This window comes from Saccopteryx leptura, chromosome 10, assembly GCF_036850995.1.
Source record: "Saccopteryx leptura isolate mSacLep1 chromosome 10, mSacLep1_pri_phased_curated, whole genome shotgun sequence".
Lineage (NCBI taxonomy): Eukaryota > Metazoa > Chordata > Mammalia > Chiroptera > Emballonuridae > Saccopteryx > Saccopteryx leptura.
Window position 1 is genome coordinate 42,007,114 of NC_089512.1, and position 13,675 is coordinate 42,020,788.

At 45.0% G+C, this 13,675-nt stretch overlaps 1 protein-coding gene across 3 annotated transcripts in view; it reads right to left on the bottom strand.

The window, feature by feature from the left end:
- CLSTN2 (calsyntenin 2) overlaps positions 1-13,675 on the bottom strand; it is a 670,874-nt gene that overhangs the window by 61,009 nt on the left and 596,190 nt on the right. The window lies entirely within an intron of this gene.

A 13,675-nucleotide genomic window follows, 5' to 3' on the forward strand; every position in this document is an offset into this window, starting at 1 on the left:
TAATAATATACAGTGTGTCTGTAAATTCATGGTGCACTTTTGACCGGTCACAGGAAAGCAACAAAAGACAATAGAAATGAGAAATCTGCACCAAATGAAAGAAAAACCCTCCCAGTTTCTGTAGGATGATGTGGCAGCATGTGTGCATGTGCAGATGATGCCGTAACACCGTGTATACAGCAGAGCAGCTCATGGCCATGCCAGTGGAGATGTGGACGGTACAGAGGAAAGTTCAGTGTGTTCTGTGGCTCACTAAATTCAAATCCGTGACCAAAGTGCAACGTGAATATCGGCGCGTTTATAATGAAGCGCCACCACATAGGAATAACATGACTCGGTGGGATAAGCATTTGAAGGAAACCGGCAGTTTAGTGGAGAAACACTGTTCTGGTAGGCCATCAGTCAGTGACGAGTCTGTAGAGGCTATACGGGATAGCTACCTAGGAGCCCTAAAAAATCTGTGCGTGAGCCCACATCGAACTGCACTGAATAGGTATGAAACTGGGAGAGTTTTCCTTTTATTTGGTGCAGATTTCACATTTCTATTGTCTTTTGTTGCTTTCCTGTGACCGGTCAAAAGTGCACCATGACTTTACGGACACACTGTACTTTATTTAATCCAATATATCTATTCATCATTTTTACATGTACAGGCAACCTCGGAGATAACAAGGGTTCAGTTGCAGACCACCGCAATAAAGTGACTATTGCAATAAAGAAAGTCACATAAAGCCCTGGCTGGATAGATTGGTGGATTAGAGCACTGTCCCAAAGCACAGAGGTTGTCAGTTCAATCCCTGGTCAGGGCACATACAGGAGCAGCTTGATGTTCCTGTCTCTCTCTTTCTCTACCTTCCTCTCTCTAATATCAATAAAATAAATATTTTTAAAAAAAGTCACAAATTTTTGGTTTCTCAGGACACATAAATGTTATGTTTATACTATACTATAGCCTTAAGTGTACAGTAGCATTATGTCTAAACAATGTACATGTCTTATGAAAAAATATTTTATTGCTAAAAAACAGTAACCATCATCTGAGCCTTCATGGGTCATAATTTTGTTTTTGCCTTAATGTTGATCGCTGCTGACTGATCATGATGGTCACTGAAGAATGGGGTTGCTATGGCAATTTCTTAAAATAAAATGACAAGGAAGTGTGCTGTATTGATTGACTCTTCCTTTCACAAACGATTTCCCCATAGCATGTGATGCTGTTTGATAGCATTTTATCTACAGTAGAGCTTCTTTCAAAATTGGAGTCAATCTTCTCAAACCCTGCTGGTGCTTTATCAACTAAGTCTATATAATATTCTAAATCCTTTCTTGTCATTTCAGCAATCTTCACAGCATTTTCATCAGGAGTGGATCCCATCGCAATCTCATCCATAAGAAGCAACTCCTTAACCATTAAAGTTTGATCATGAGATTGCAGCAATTCAGTTGCATCTTCAGGCTCCACTTCTAATTCTGGTTCTCTTGCTACTTCCACCGCATCTGCTGAAGTCTTAAACCTTCAAAAGTCATCTGTAATAGTTGGAATCAACTTCTTCCAAATTCTGTTAATGTTGGTATTTTAACCTCTTCTCATGAACACTTTTTTTTTTAAGTGAAAGAGAGGAAGGGAGATGAGAAACATCAACTCATAGTTGCATCATTTTAGTTGTTCATTGATTGTTTCTCATATGTGTTTTGACAGGGGAGCTGCAGCTTAGCCAGTTACCCCATGCTCAAGCCAGTGACCTGTGCTCAAGCTGGCAAGCCTGCACTCAAGCCAGCAACCTCAAGGTTTCGAACCTGGGACCTCAGTGTCCCTGTCAACACTCTACCCACTACACCACCACCAGACAGGCACAAATGTTCTTAATGGCATTTAGAATAGTGATTTCTTTCCAGAAGACTCTCAATGTACTTTGCCCAGATCTACCAAAGGAATCACTATCTATGGCAGCTATTGCCTTCAAAATGTAGTTTTAAATAATACAACTTGAAAATAAAAATTGTTCCTTGATTTATGGGCTGCAGAATAGACATTGTGTTATCAGGTATAAGAACATTAATCTGACTGTATATCTCCATCAGAGCTCTTGGGTGACAAGGTACATTGTCAATAAGCAGTAATATTTTGAATGGAATCTCTTTTTTCTGAGCAGTAAGTCTCAACAGTGGGCATAAAATATCCAGTAAACCATGTTGTAAACTGATGTGCTGTCATCCAGGCCTTGGTGTCCATGCATAGAGCACAGGTGGAGTAAATTTAGCATAATTCCTAAGGGTCCTAAGATTTTCAGAGTGCTAACTGAGCATTGGCTGCAACTTAAAATCACCAGTTGCGCTGGCCCCTGACAAGAGAGTGAGCCTGTTCTTTGAAGCTTTGAAGCCAGGCATTGACTTCTCCTCTCTAAGTATGAAAGTTCTAGATGGCATCTTCTTCCAATATAAGGATTTTTCATCTATTATACATTGGAAATCTATTTAGTGTAGCTACTTGCATTAATTACCTTGGCTAGATCATTTGGATAGTTTGCTGCAGCTTCTATATCAGCACTCACTGCTTCACCTTATACTCTGATGTTATGGATATGGCTTCTTTCCTGAAACCATCCTATGTGAGCTTCAAGTTTTTATTCTGCAGCTTCTTCACCTCTTTCAGCCTTCATAGAAATGAAGAGAGTATAGCTTAAGGGAGTGTTGTGGCTAGTTTGATCTTCTTTCCAGACCACTAAAAACTTTCTCTGTATCAGCAATAAGACTGTTATACTTTCTTATCATTAGTGTGTTCCCTGGAGTAGTACTTTTCATTTCCTTCAATAACTTCTCCTTTGCATTCACAACTTGGCTCACTGATGATGCAAGAGGCCCAGCTTTTGGTGTATCTTGGCTTTTTACATGCTTTCCTCACAAAGCTAATCATTTCTAGCTTCTGATTTAAGTGAGAGATGTGCAACTCTTCCTTTCACTTGAACATGTAGAGGCCACTGTAGGATTATCAGTTGGCCTAATTTAAATACTGTTGTGTTTCAGGATATAGGGAGGCCAAGGAGAGAGAGAGAGATGGAGGAATGGCTGGTCAGTGGGGCAGTCAGAACACATACAACATTTATCAATTAAGTTTGCCATTCTATATAAGCATGGTTTATGGCCTCTAAAACAATTATAATAGCAACATCAAAGATCGCTAATCCAGATTATCATAAAAATATAATAATAACGAAAAAATTTGAAATACTTTATTGTGAGAATTGCCAAAATGTGTCACAGAACATGAAGTGAGCAAGTGCAGTTGGAAAAATGGGTAGATTTGCTTGATGCAGGGTTGCCACAAATGTTCAATTTGTAAAAAACACAATATTTGAGAAGCGCAATAAAGAGAAGCACAATAAAATTAGGTACACCTGTAATCAATATTAAACATCATTAAGATAATTTACTGTGTTTTTTTTTTTTTACTAAGTCTTTGCAATCCGTTGTGTATGATGTTACACTCAGTGCGTCTCAGTTCAGACTCGCCTTATTTCAAGTGCGTGATAGACACTCATAGCTAGTGACTATCCCTTTGGTCAGGCCAGTCCTTGACTCTGGGATCATGAGGGCAAAGACCACTTCTGTATCTTCAGGTATGCGGCAGGATCTTGATGAACTTTGCACGAATGAAGAGCAGCCATGCTCTGCAAAGCCCCTGTCTGCTCTCCCGGAGGACACTTTCTCTATTACCGGGTACACAGCCTTTCAGCCATGATGGGGATCAAATCCTGGGTACCAAGTGTCAAATGACCTTTCTGAAGAGCAGGTAAGGCGAGTGCTTAAAGGACCCAGAGGCCCAAGCAGCAGCATACAGAGGAACATGTGAACAAAGAGAGATGGGACAGTGAAGATTATTTTTTTTTAGAAAATTAATTTTAATAGAAAGATAGACACACAGACCAATGGAACAGAACTGGGAGCTCAGAAATAAAACCGCATACATATGGACACATCATCTTCGACAAAGGAGCCAAAAACACACAATGGAGAAAAGAAAGCCTCTTCAATAAATGGTGCTGGGAACATTGGAAAGCCACATGCAAAAGAATGAAACTTGACTACAGTTTGTCCCCCTGCACAAAAATCAATTCAAAATGGGCCAGTGAAGATTTATGTTGGGCCTTTATCCTGGGGAGACTCCATGCCTTTAGGCAAAGAGAGGGAGCCCTGAGCAGGATGAGGGAGGCATCCTCAGTTTCCTGGGGACGGGACAGGGGAAGCAAGAGTCGGCAGGAGGAATCAAAGGAGGGACTACTTTGGTGCAGAAATGTTTCTTCCCATGCTTGACTTCTCCTCCTGTTCCTTATTAGGCAGATAAATAGCAGTGAGCAGTCACACATCGGGGAGGCTGATGTCTGTGGGCAGCTGCCGAGCAGTAGTGGGGAGGCCCGGGAGCCTTCATCAGCCTGCTGGGCCCAGAGAGTAGCGGGCACTTGCTCGAGGTGAAACAGCTTATTAGTGGCAGGGCTGGCGCCCAGAACTCCTGTTTCCTGCCCTTAGGCTGATGCTTTTGAAAGTTTCTCTTGGCAAAGATGAGAATAAATCATAGGCTCTTTGAAGAGGACTCCGGTATATTAAACAAATAGCTTACTGAGATGTAGTTAACTATTCAGTAATGTATTTGAAGAAAATTAATTTTTCATTCTGCCACTTAGAATATTGAAGTTGGCTCTCCATGAATACACAGTCTGACTTCTCCTTGCAAGTTAAAAAAAAAAAAAAAAGGAATCACAGTGGATATCTTTAGAGAAACATAATTATAATTTAGTTGACATATCTCCTATCTCGGTACTGGTGAATAAAACCTCCCCTGAATAATTCAAATAATAAATTCTGTCCCTTTGGAAAATAGAGATGATCTTGAATGAAATTGGTTAAGCGTTTCCATCTCCAAAGACATAGCACGTGGCAGCCAGCAAGTGCATCCTGCATTTCAAGTCTCATAAGGACATCCTCAGGTTCTGGCTCCTTAAACCAGCCACCACGAGGCAGCCTCACCTTCAGCCACAGGTCCACCTGTGTGTCTGTCAGCCCCCCGGAGGAGCAGCTGAGACAAGTGCGCGCTCCCGTCGGAGCTGCTGGAGTTCCAGCACAGACCCTCTGCCACGGGGCCTCCCACACTAATCTTGCCCTGGCGGCATCGGGATTGTAATGAAAGGCTGTCAGAGAGCCAGGGCTGTGAGCATCATCACTGCTCCAGAAAGGATCCATTGTAGCTTCATGTGGTTCACCTGTTCCCCTTGCAGAGCGATTTCTGTGGCAAGGCCTGGTGATTTGCATTTCACAGGTGCCTTCAGGGAAGGCCTGTGAATAGGTTGCCTCTGCTTGGAATTCTACAGCGGAGAAATTGGGTACTCTCTTTGAATGACAAGTCAGTCCATTAAGTTTGGGAGAATTTGTAGAAATCTTTCGGGAACAGTTGCAATTTTAAGTCCATCAGAACATCCAAGATCTGAAGACCAGGCTGTTGTGGACATTTGCCAAGTGAAATTTTCACACCTAGGCTCTGGTCTCACACAAAACCTTGGGAACAGTTTAATATCTGGAAATAGTCCTCCCCCGACCCCAGCACCAACCTTCCCTTGCTTTGGACAGCAGGTGAGGGTAGTCCGAACAGCTCTATGTCCAGATTAATCCCTCAGCATGGGCTTCCTGAGTGCAAAACATGTGCTGGTTCCTCGTTCAGTCTGACTGTAGAGGTCAGAAAGTATAAATGGCCCTCCACAGTCAACGACATAAATGGAACTCATTCATACTGTCTTCCATCCAAGCTACACTATTCAGGGACCAGATTTCACCAAGTCTCCAAACAGTGCTGAGAATGCCTCAGTCTGTGACTCTGGGTTGGTCTCTGTGATAGTTTGCGAGGGCTTCTACAACCAAGTACCATCCTCCGGGCAGCTTAAAACAATGGGAATGTATTGGTCTGAGAGTTCTACAGGGTAGAAGTCTGAAATCAAGGTATTGGCGGCATAGCTCTTCTGAGCAAAAATCTGTACCTTGTATCTTTCTGAGCCTCTGGTGGTCATATACATTCCCTGACTTGTAGATGTATCACTCCAGTCATCCGTCTTCACATGGCCTTCTCCTTGTGTATCTGTGACTTCACACGACCATCTTCTTATTTATTTATTTATTTATTTATTTATGTTATTATTAAGTGAGAGGCAGGGAGGCAGAGTGACAGACTTCTGCCTGCACTTCAACCAGGATCCACCTGGCAAGTCCCTTACCAGGTGATGCTCTGTCCATCTGGGGCTGTTGCTCTGTTGCTTGGCAACTGAGCTATTTTAGAGCCTGAGGCGAGGCCATGGAGCCATTCTCAGCACCTGTGGCCAGCTTGCTTGAACCATTCAAGCCATGGCTGCAGGAAAGTAAGAGACAGAGAAAAAGAGAGAGAAGAGGTGGAGTGGAGAAGCAGATGGTCGCTTCTCCTGTGTGCTGTGACTGGGAATTGAACCCAGGATGTCCACACACCAGGCTGATTCTCTACCACTGAGCCAATCAGCCAGAGCCATGACCATCTTCTTATTAGGACACTGGTCATAATGAGTTAGGAGCCCATCCTACTCCAGTATGACCTCATCTTCTCTAATTCCATCGGAAACAACCCTATTTGTAAATAAGGTCACATTCTGAGGTACTGGAGGTTAGGACTTTAACATCTTTTTTGGAGGGACACAATTCAACCCAATAACAGCCTTCTTTGGTTCCTACCACGTTCCCAGAGTGTGGGACTAGGGACATAAAAAGCGCTCAGAAGATGTACATAGCATCTGGTCCTATCACTCAACATGACAGGAAAAGCAAAGTGGCTATATAGTGTGGTTCACCATCTTTTTATTTATTTATTTATTTATTTATTTTTGTATAAGGAAAAAAATTCTTTGAATCCCATATGATAAGAGTAAGCTTTGAGATGTTATATATGTTCAGGAAGTGTTAAAAAAAATTGCCATTAAAAGGTCTGTAAACCATATTTGTTCTTTCACTCATTCACTTATTCATTCAGTAAATGTGCACGGAGCCTGCGTGTAGCAGGCACCCTGCTCCATGAGAAAGCTGAGCTTCTGCTGGGGGAGCCTGGAGTCTCAGCTCTGCTGGGCCAGGCCTGCCTCCCCAGTGATCCGGCAGAAGTAGGGGAGAGGCCGGACTGCAGACCACTTCATAGAGTGTTGATTCTTGTGTCTGAGTGCGGACTAATAAATGTGTACGCTCCTCCCTGGGCCTGGCAGGCTGTTGGATGTCCAGGGGCCCTGCCACCTACCCTGCAGCATGTGTATGTCTCTATCCCAGTTTCAGGACCAAGGACAGCCGCCGGGCTCTCCGCTGCACAGTGCGCCTCTGCCCTGCACTGGGCTCTGCAGGCATTACAGGGAAATAAGCCCTTATTAACTAGCAATTAATTCATGGGGAATCCTGGCTCTGGGGAGATTCAGTAGGTCCCCAGCTGTGTTGTGTGCGGCCAGCCCAGCACTTTTAAATGTCTTTAGGTAGATGAGAGTCCTGTTTGTTTCTTTATCTATAGAGATTATGGGTTACATATAATGAGAAACACTCTTCAAAACACTGAGGGGTTCAGAGGTCAGAGCACACTGGCATCAGCGATAAATTTGAGGAGTGGGAGTGTGTGGGTGTGGAATTGGTTGGCCTTGGGACCAGGCATCGCTGAGCTGAATGATGTGCTCTTCAAATTCTCTGAAATGTCTCCCCAGGGAAAAGCCCACTTAGGAGAAGGCTCCCATTTCATCATCTGTAGTCACCAGTGCTGCGGGTGCTGCTCTCTCTCATCTGCTTTGCACCACACACTGGATGAAGAGCTTTGCATGCATTGCCTTATGTAGTTCTCCCAACAACTCTCGGAGGTAGCACTATTATTTTCCCCATTTTACAAATGAACCGAGGCTCAGAAAGGTTAGGTAACTTGCCCCAGGTCACACAATGAGTTTGTATCCACAGCCCTGCTGCAAAGCCTCGCTGCTCAAAGCATTATCCTCCATCAGCAGCCTTAATATCTGCTAACAGCACAAGCACCAACCGGGATCTAGTTAGAAACTAGAATCGCAGACTCCGCCCCCAACTTCCAGGTCGGAATCCGCGTTCTTCAGGATCTCTAGCTGATTTGCATGCACATCCCAGTTTGAGAATCTCTGGTCTAAACCACTGTATGGTACTATCACTCAAGAAATAAAAACAGTCAAAACAATCATTTATTGGATGTGAATCTGAATAGCTTTGTTTGGTAGACATTCCTGCAGCTCAAGTGGAAGTGGGCACTAGGGGAGACTGGAGGGCCTTGGGAGAGGAGAGGGGGCCTCCAGAGCCTTCCATGTAATCCCTAAGCATTCAGCTACCAGGGGTGTCTCCTCCCTGCACCTAGTCCTCAGGCCAGGCAGGGGAGGGCTGCTCCTACAGGCTTGCTGGAGGACTGAGTCTGGGTGCTCGGCCTTGTGTGGTAGCCTTGGGAGCTGATGTCCTGCAAAGGACAGTACAGCGATTGGACTGCTCTTCTGAACATCCTGTCTGGAATGGATCTTCAATCCCTTAGCCTCAAGAGAAAGCAAGCTAGCAAGTACTCAGGAGAGAGAGAAAGGGAGGGCAAAAGCAAAGTGGGAGAAGGGATTGGTGGATTTGGAACAGTGAAGTGAAGAGCTCGCTCTCTCAACAGCCAGACTCACGCCGTTAAGTAGCATCAGGGCATTCTCCCTTCACCCCGATACTCAACTAGAAGTGAGAGGAGCAAGTCCAGTACTCAACCACAGGCATTACTGCCTTTAAACCCATTAATTTAGATCCTATTTATTTATACCCACCTCATTCCTCATCAGATTTAGGACTCATTCGTATTAATAACAGATTCTTAATAACTACCATTAATGACAGCAACAGTAATCATTTTCCATGAATGAAATAATGCTTTATTCTTTTCAAAGTTCTCTACAATATTATCCCACTTTTCCCTGAGTCCCTGGAGGATGAATGGGTGAATATTATATGCATTCTACAAATGAAAGATGTAAGACCTGCAGGAGTGCAATGATTTCCACAGAGGCAGCTATGTGTGTGTGTGGGGGGGGGGGGTAGGGGGGGAAGTGGGAGGGGGACTGGGACCAAAGCCAGGTCTCCTGAATTCTAGATGGCATTTCTTCCTTGGCTGGCTGGTTCTAATCATCTACACAAACACGAAAACCATCATCAGTAACAACCCAGCACTAATCAAGTGAGAACAGACGCCACACTCTGATTCAGGGGAACTTAATCCAATTTCTCATGCTCTAACCCAATCCATGTTTCAGAGTCACGACTGATGAATCCTACTTCTATTGTTTGCTTTCCTTCCATGGTGGGATTGCCCATATCTCTTAGAAAGTGTCTCTCCCAGCCCTGGCCGGTTGGCTCAGCGGTAGAGCGTCGGCCTAGCGTGCGGAGGACCCGGGTTCGATTCCCGGCCAGGGCACACAGGAGAAGCGCCCATTTGCTTCTCCACCCCTCCGCCACGCTTTCCTCTCTGTCTCTTCCCCTCCCGCAGCCAAGGCTCCATTGGAGCAAAGATGGCTCGGGCGCTGGGGATGGCTCTGTGGCCTCTGCCTCAGGCGCTAGAGTGGCTCTGGTCCCAATATGGCGACGTCCAGGATGGGCAGAGCATCGCCCCCTGGTGGGCAGAGCGTCGCCCCCTGGTGGGCGTGCCGGGTGGATCCCGGTCGGGCGCATGCGGGAGTCTGTCTGACTGTCACTCCCCGTTTCCAGCTTCAGAAAAATGAAAAAAAAAAAAGAAAGTGTCTCTCCCTCCCAAATATTCTGGGTGTATTCCTAATTTTCAAATCCGCTTTTCTTCAGTGGTAATCTCTCTCTGTGTCTCCATTATTATTATTATTATTATTATTATTATTATATTTTTTGCTTGACTTGTTTTCTGAATCCCCAGATATTTTCTGAGCCCTAAACAGTTACCACAAGGCTGGCTCTGGACCAGCCTCTGATTAGAAGAGATACCTGTGTGATATGCTAAGTGGGGGAATGAGGTGATGCTTATGTCCAGAATCTCCAGGTCACAAGCTGGCCCTAAATTCCTGAGTCCCCACGTGGGGGCCCCTAACCTGAGCCTCCCTGACTTCCCATGAAATGCCCTGATTTTCACCTCATGCCCTCCCATCAATGAGAACCTCTGCATCTCGACAGCGTTTTTAGGTATCTGTACCCACGAAGGGCAAGGGGTAGAACTTCAGATGCCCAGCAGGCTAATCAGACACACTCAGCAAGAAGAATTCAGAGACAGCGGGATCACAGCGCCCGGGACACCGCGATCACAGCACCCGGGACACTGCGGGCAGTTCTGGCGATGAGCAGAGCTGCCCTGCACTGAGCCCAGCCCTGTCCCTCTTGATGCTGCCCCACTTCCCAGGCCACAGGGGCAGCTCGGCAGCACGGCAGCTCTCTGTCTCCTGGGTTGCAATCTCAGACCATCAGCACAGAAAAAGAAAGAAAAGGATGCCTGAACCTAAGACATCTTCCCCTCCCACATGCTTGGCTGACCATTTAATTACAAGATCCAATCAAAGTAATCATGCTTTGGGGACCTTGAAGACATAGGTGATTAAAGGCCGCCTCGCTGCGGCATCCCAGCAAGGTAGATTGTTTCTGCTGCAGTCAGTAGATGGGGCTGCGAGTCACGCACTGGGAAGGCAAACGTTGAGACCAGGGGATCAGGAAAAAGAGGCACCTGCAGGTGCGAACTCTAAGCGCTCACTTCTGGGTTGACGGAGCCTCCGTGCTTTTTTGGAGTCAGCGAGGAATATGAATATTTTAAAACAAATTAATTATCACAGAAATCAGACTGAGTCACAGCTGGCAAGAGCTGGTTATGTGGTGATTAAATAAGGTAAACCAGCTAGGGAATTGCTGGGCATATAATAAGTATTCTATAAATAGTCATTTTAATATAATCATTGATAATTATTTGGGTTAGTGCACAAATATTCATCCAGTGCCCATGATGCCAGACACAATCTCAGTGTTGGGGAATCCAAGGAAATGCTATCCTTGCAAATTCTTGGGGTTTCCAATGACACATGTAACCATGGCTGAAAAAAACAAACACTTCAGGAAACAAAAGCCTTCTACTTGGCATACAATGTGAGTTCAGGGTTACCTTGTTGTGTAAAGAGAAGTGGTGACAATGGCTAATGGCTGGGTTGAGTCATCCTCAAGCACCTGCTTTAGCCGCTCTTGAGGATGCTAAGAGAAGGGGTCCCTTGAGGCTATGACTCTTAGTGGGGAGACCAGATTAGCCCACAGCAATGAATTGTTGAATTTCACTTATACCCTGGCACATCTAAAACAGATTGAATGTGACTTGTGAGGATAAAATCTATACATAATAAAAATTTTAAAAAGTCAGGAAATAGAAGAAGCCATGGAAGGGACAATGTGGGTAGGAACATCTGTCAGACGCTTCTCTGGGTCACCTCAGATCTCAGCACCGTCTCTTGGGGAAGGAATGGGGAGGGGGCATGGCCACTCATTACCTCCAGCTGTCATCATGGTAAATAACTCTGCATGGTCAGCCCAGCTGCTGCCCAGTCAGTGACGGACTTCCCAAAGGCACAACCCAACAGCCTGTAACCCTGAAGTAGGGCTGCCCAGTCATCTCCGAGGCATGAGGCGCAGCAGGGGTCATGCCACCAGATGTCCAAGGGCATGGATGTTTCTGAACTATTGGGCCAATGGGAGACAGGTGCCAGCGCACGGAATCTTCTCCCCTTCGCTCTTCACGTGTCTCACGGGAGTTAATTGTGAATAGTTGATAACTGCTTTGGAAGAGCAATCAGCTGAAGTTGATCAGAGCAGTATCCAGCTGGAGAGCCCTTTCTACATCTCTCCCTCATTCCCTGCCTCACTCCCGTTCTCTCGTTCCCTGACTCTCCTTTCCCCGGTCATGCATGCCTTACTGTAAAGGGGAAACTCAGAAACTTTTGCCTCAGGCTTTCCTAGGGACTTAGGCTCAAACAGAAAGTTTAGGTGAAGTCTTGGAGTGAGTGTAAGTGGTTAGTCCTGTAAATGTATGCTGAACGGTCTACATTCTTTAGCAGAGGTTGCAGCTTTATAGAAGCCAATGAAAAGAGGGAGCTTGGTGAGTCATATCATCTCACCATGCCCATAACATGGGAAGGCACCTTTTGTTAAACATTAGGAGAGCTTTTTCAAAATTTATTTATTTACTTATTTATTTATAAGAGGAGGAGAGGCAGAGAGACAGACTCTGCATGCGCCCCTACCAGAATCCACCCAGCAAGCCCACTAGGGGGCGATGCTCTGCCCATCTGGGGCCCTTGCTCCATTGCTCAGCAAGGGAGCCATTTTTTTAGCACCTGAGGCAGAGGTCACAGAGGCATCTTCAGTGTACAAGGCCAACTTGCTTGAACCAATTGAGCCATAACTGCGGGAGGAGAAATGATAGAGAGAAAGGAGAAGGGGTGGAGAAGCAGATGGTCACTTCTCCTGTGTGCCCTGACTGGGAGTCGAACCTGGGACATCCACATGCCGGGCTGATGCTCTACCACTGAGTCAACCAGCCAAGGCCAAGAGCTTTTTCTTATCCTCAGTCCAGACAGAAATCTCTCTTGTGGGTTCTCAAAAGAAGACATTGTGTGATGTGGAGACCATTGTTCTCAACATCACCCTGTATTAATCTAACAATGAGTTTTGGGGCTGGTTCTTACAATACACTTCAATGTGGTCCAAAAATTTAACATCAAAGGTGTATTCCAATAAGATCATGGAGCCAGTGAAGTATTAATTATCGTGCAGTGCTTGACATCAAAGGCTTTGAAGTGGGTGGGTTTAGCTATGATTTCCAGTTCTGCCACCACTACCTGCATGACCTCGGGCAAATTCAATGCCCTGAGTCTCAGTATTCCTTATTTGTGAGACAGATCACAGTAAGGATAAACAAGATCATGAATGAAAAGTGCTTAATATGACACTCAGCACATGGTAAGTGTTCAGTAGAGAGTGCTGTTGATAGAACTATTCTGAGAGGAGCCCTGGGATGAAATCCAAATACAATGTGATTCTCAGATGGTCTATCTTAATTCAAGGACTAAATGTAGAGTAAGTGGTTTTTAAGTTGTAGCTCCCTCCCATTTTTTTCATCAAGGGTTGCTTTTGAATTTCAAACATTTTAGACTTTACATATAGTTGTTGTAATACCTATGATCTGAGAGAATAATATAGTGACCTAAAGCTACCATTTACATGAATATGTTATTTTATTAATGACCATTTGGAACACAGAAGTACACACAGGCTATGTGTGTGACAATAGTTGGCAGGGCAAGGAATTCAAAGACCCCTCAGAGTTACCCAGGGTGCCATGGTCTGGGGATCCTAGGGGCTGAGATATGCTAATCCTTTTATATTTCAATCCTTTTAGAGAATAACTAAACTATAGGCTGCTTTGTTTGTTTTTATGGGCTGCAAATGCTACAGAAATACTGAGAAAAGAATATTGGGAAGGGCTATAGCAATCACAAGGACCTGATGTTTTCTTTCTTCTTCCCTTCCCTCCTTCCCACCCTCCTTCCCTCCCTTCTTTCCTCCTCTCCTCCTCCCTTTCCTTCCTTCCTTCCTTCCTTCCTTCCTTCCTTCCTTC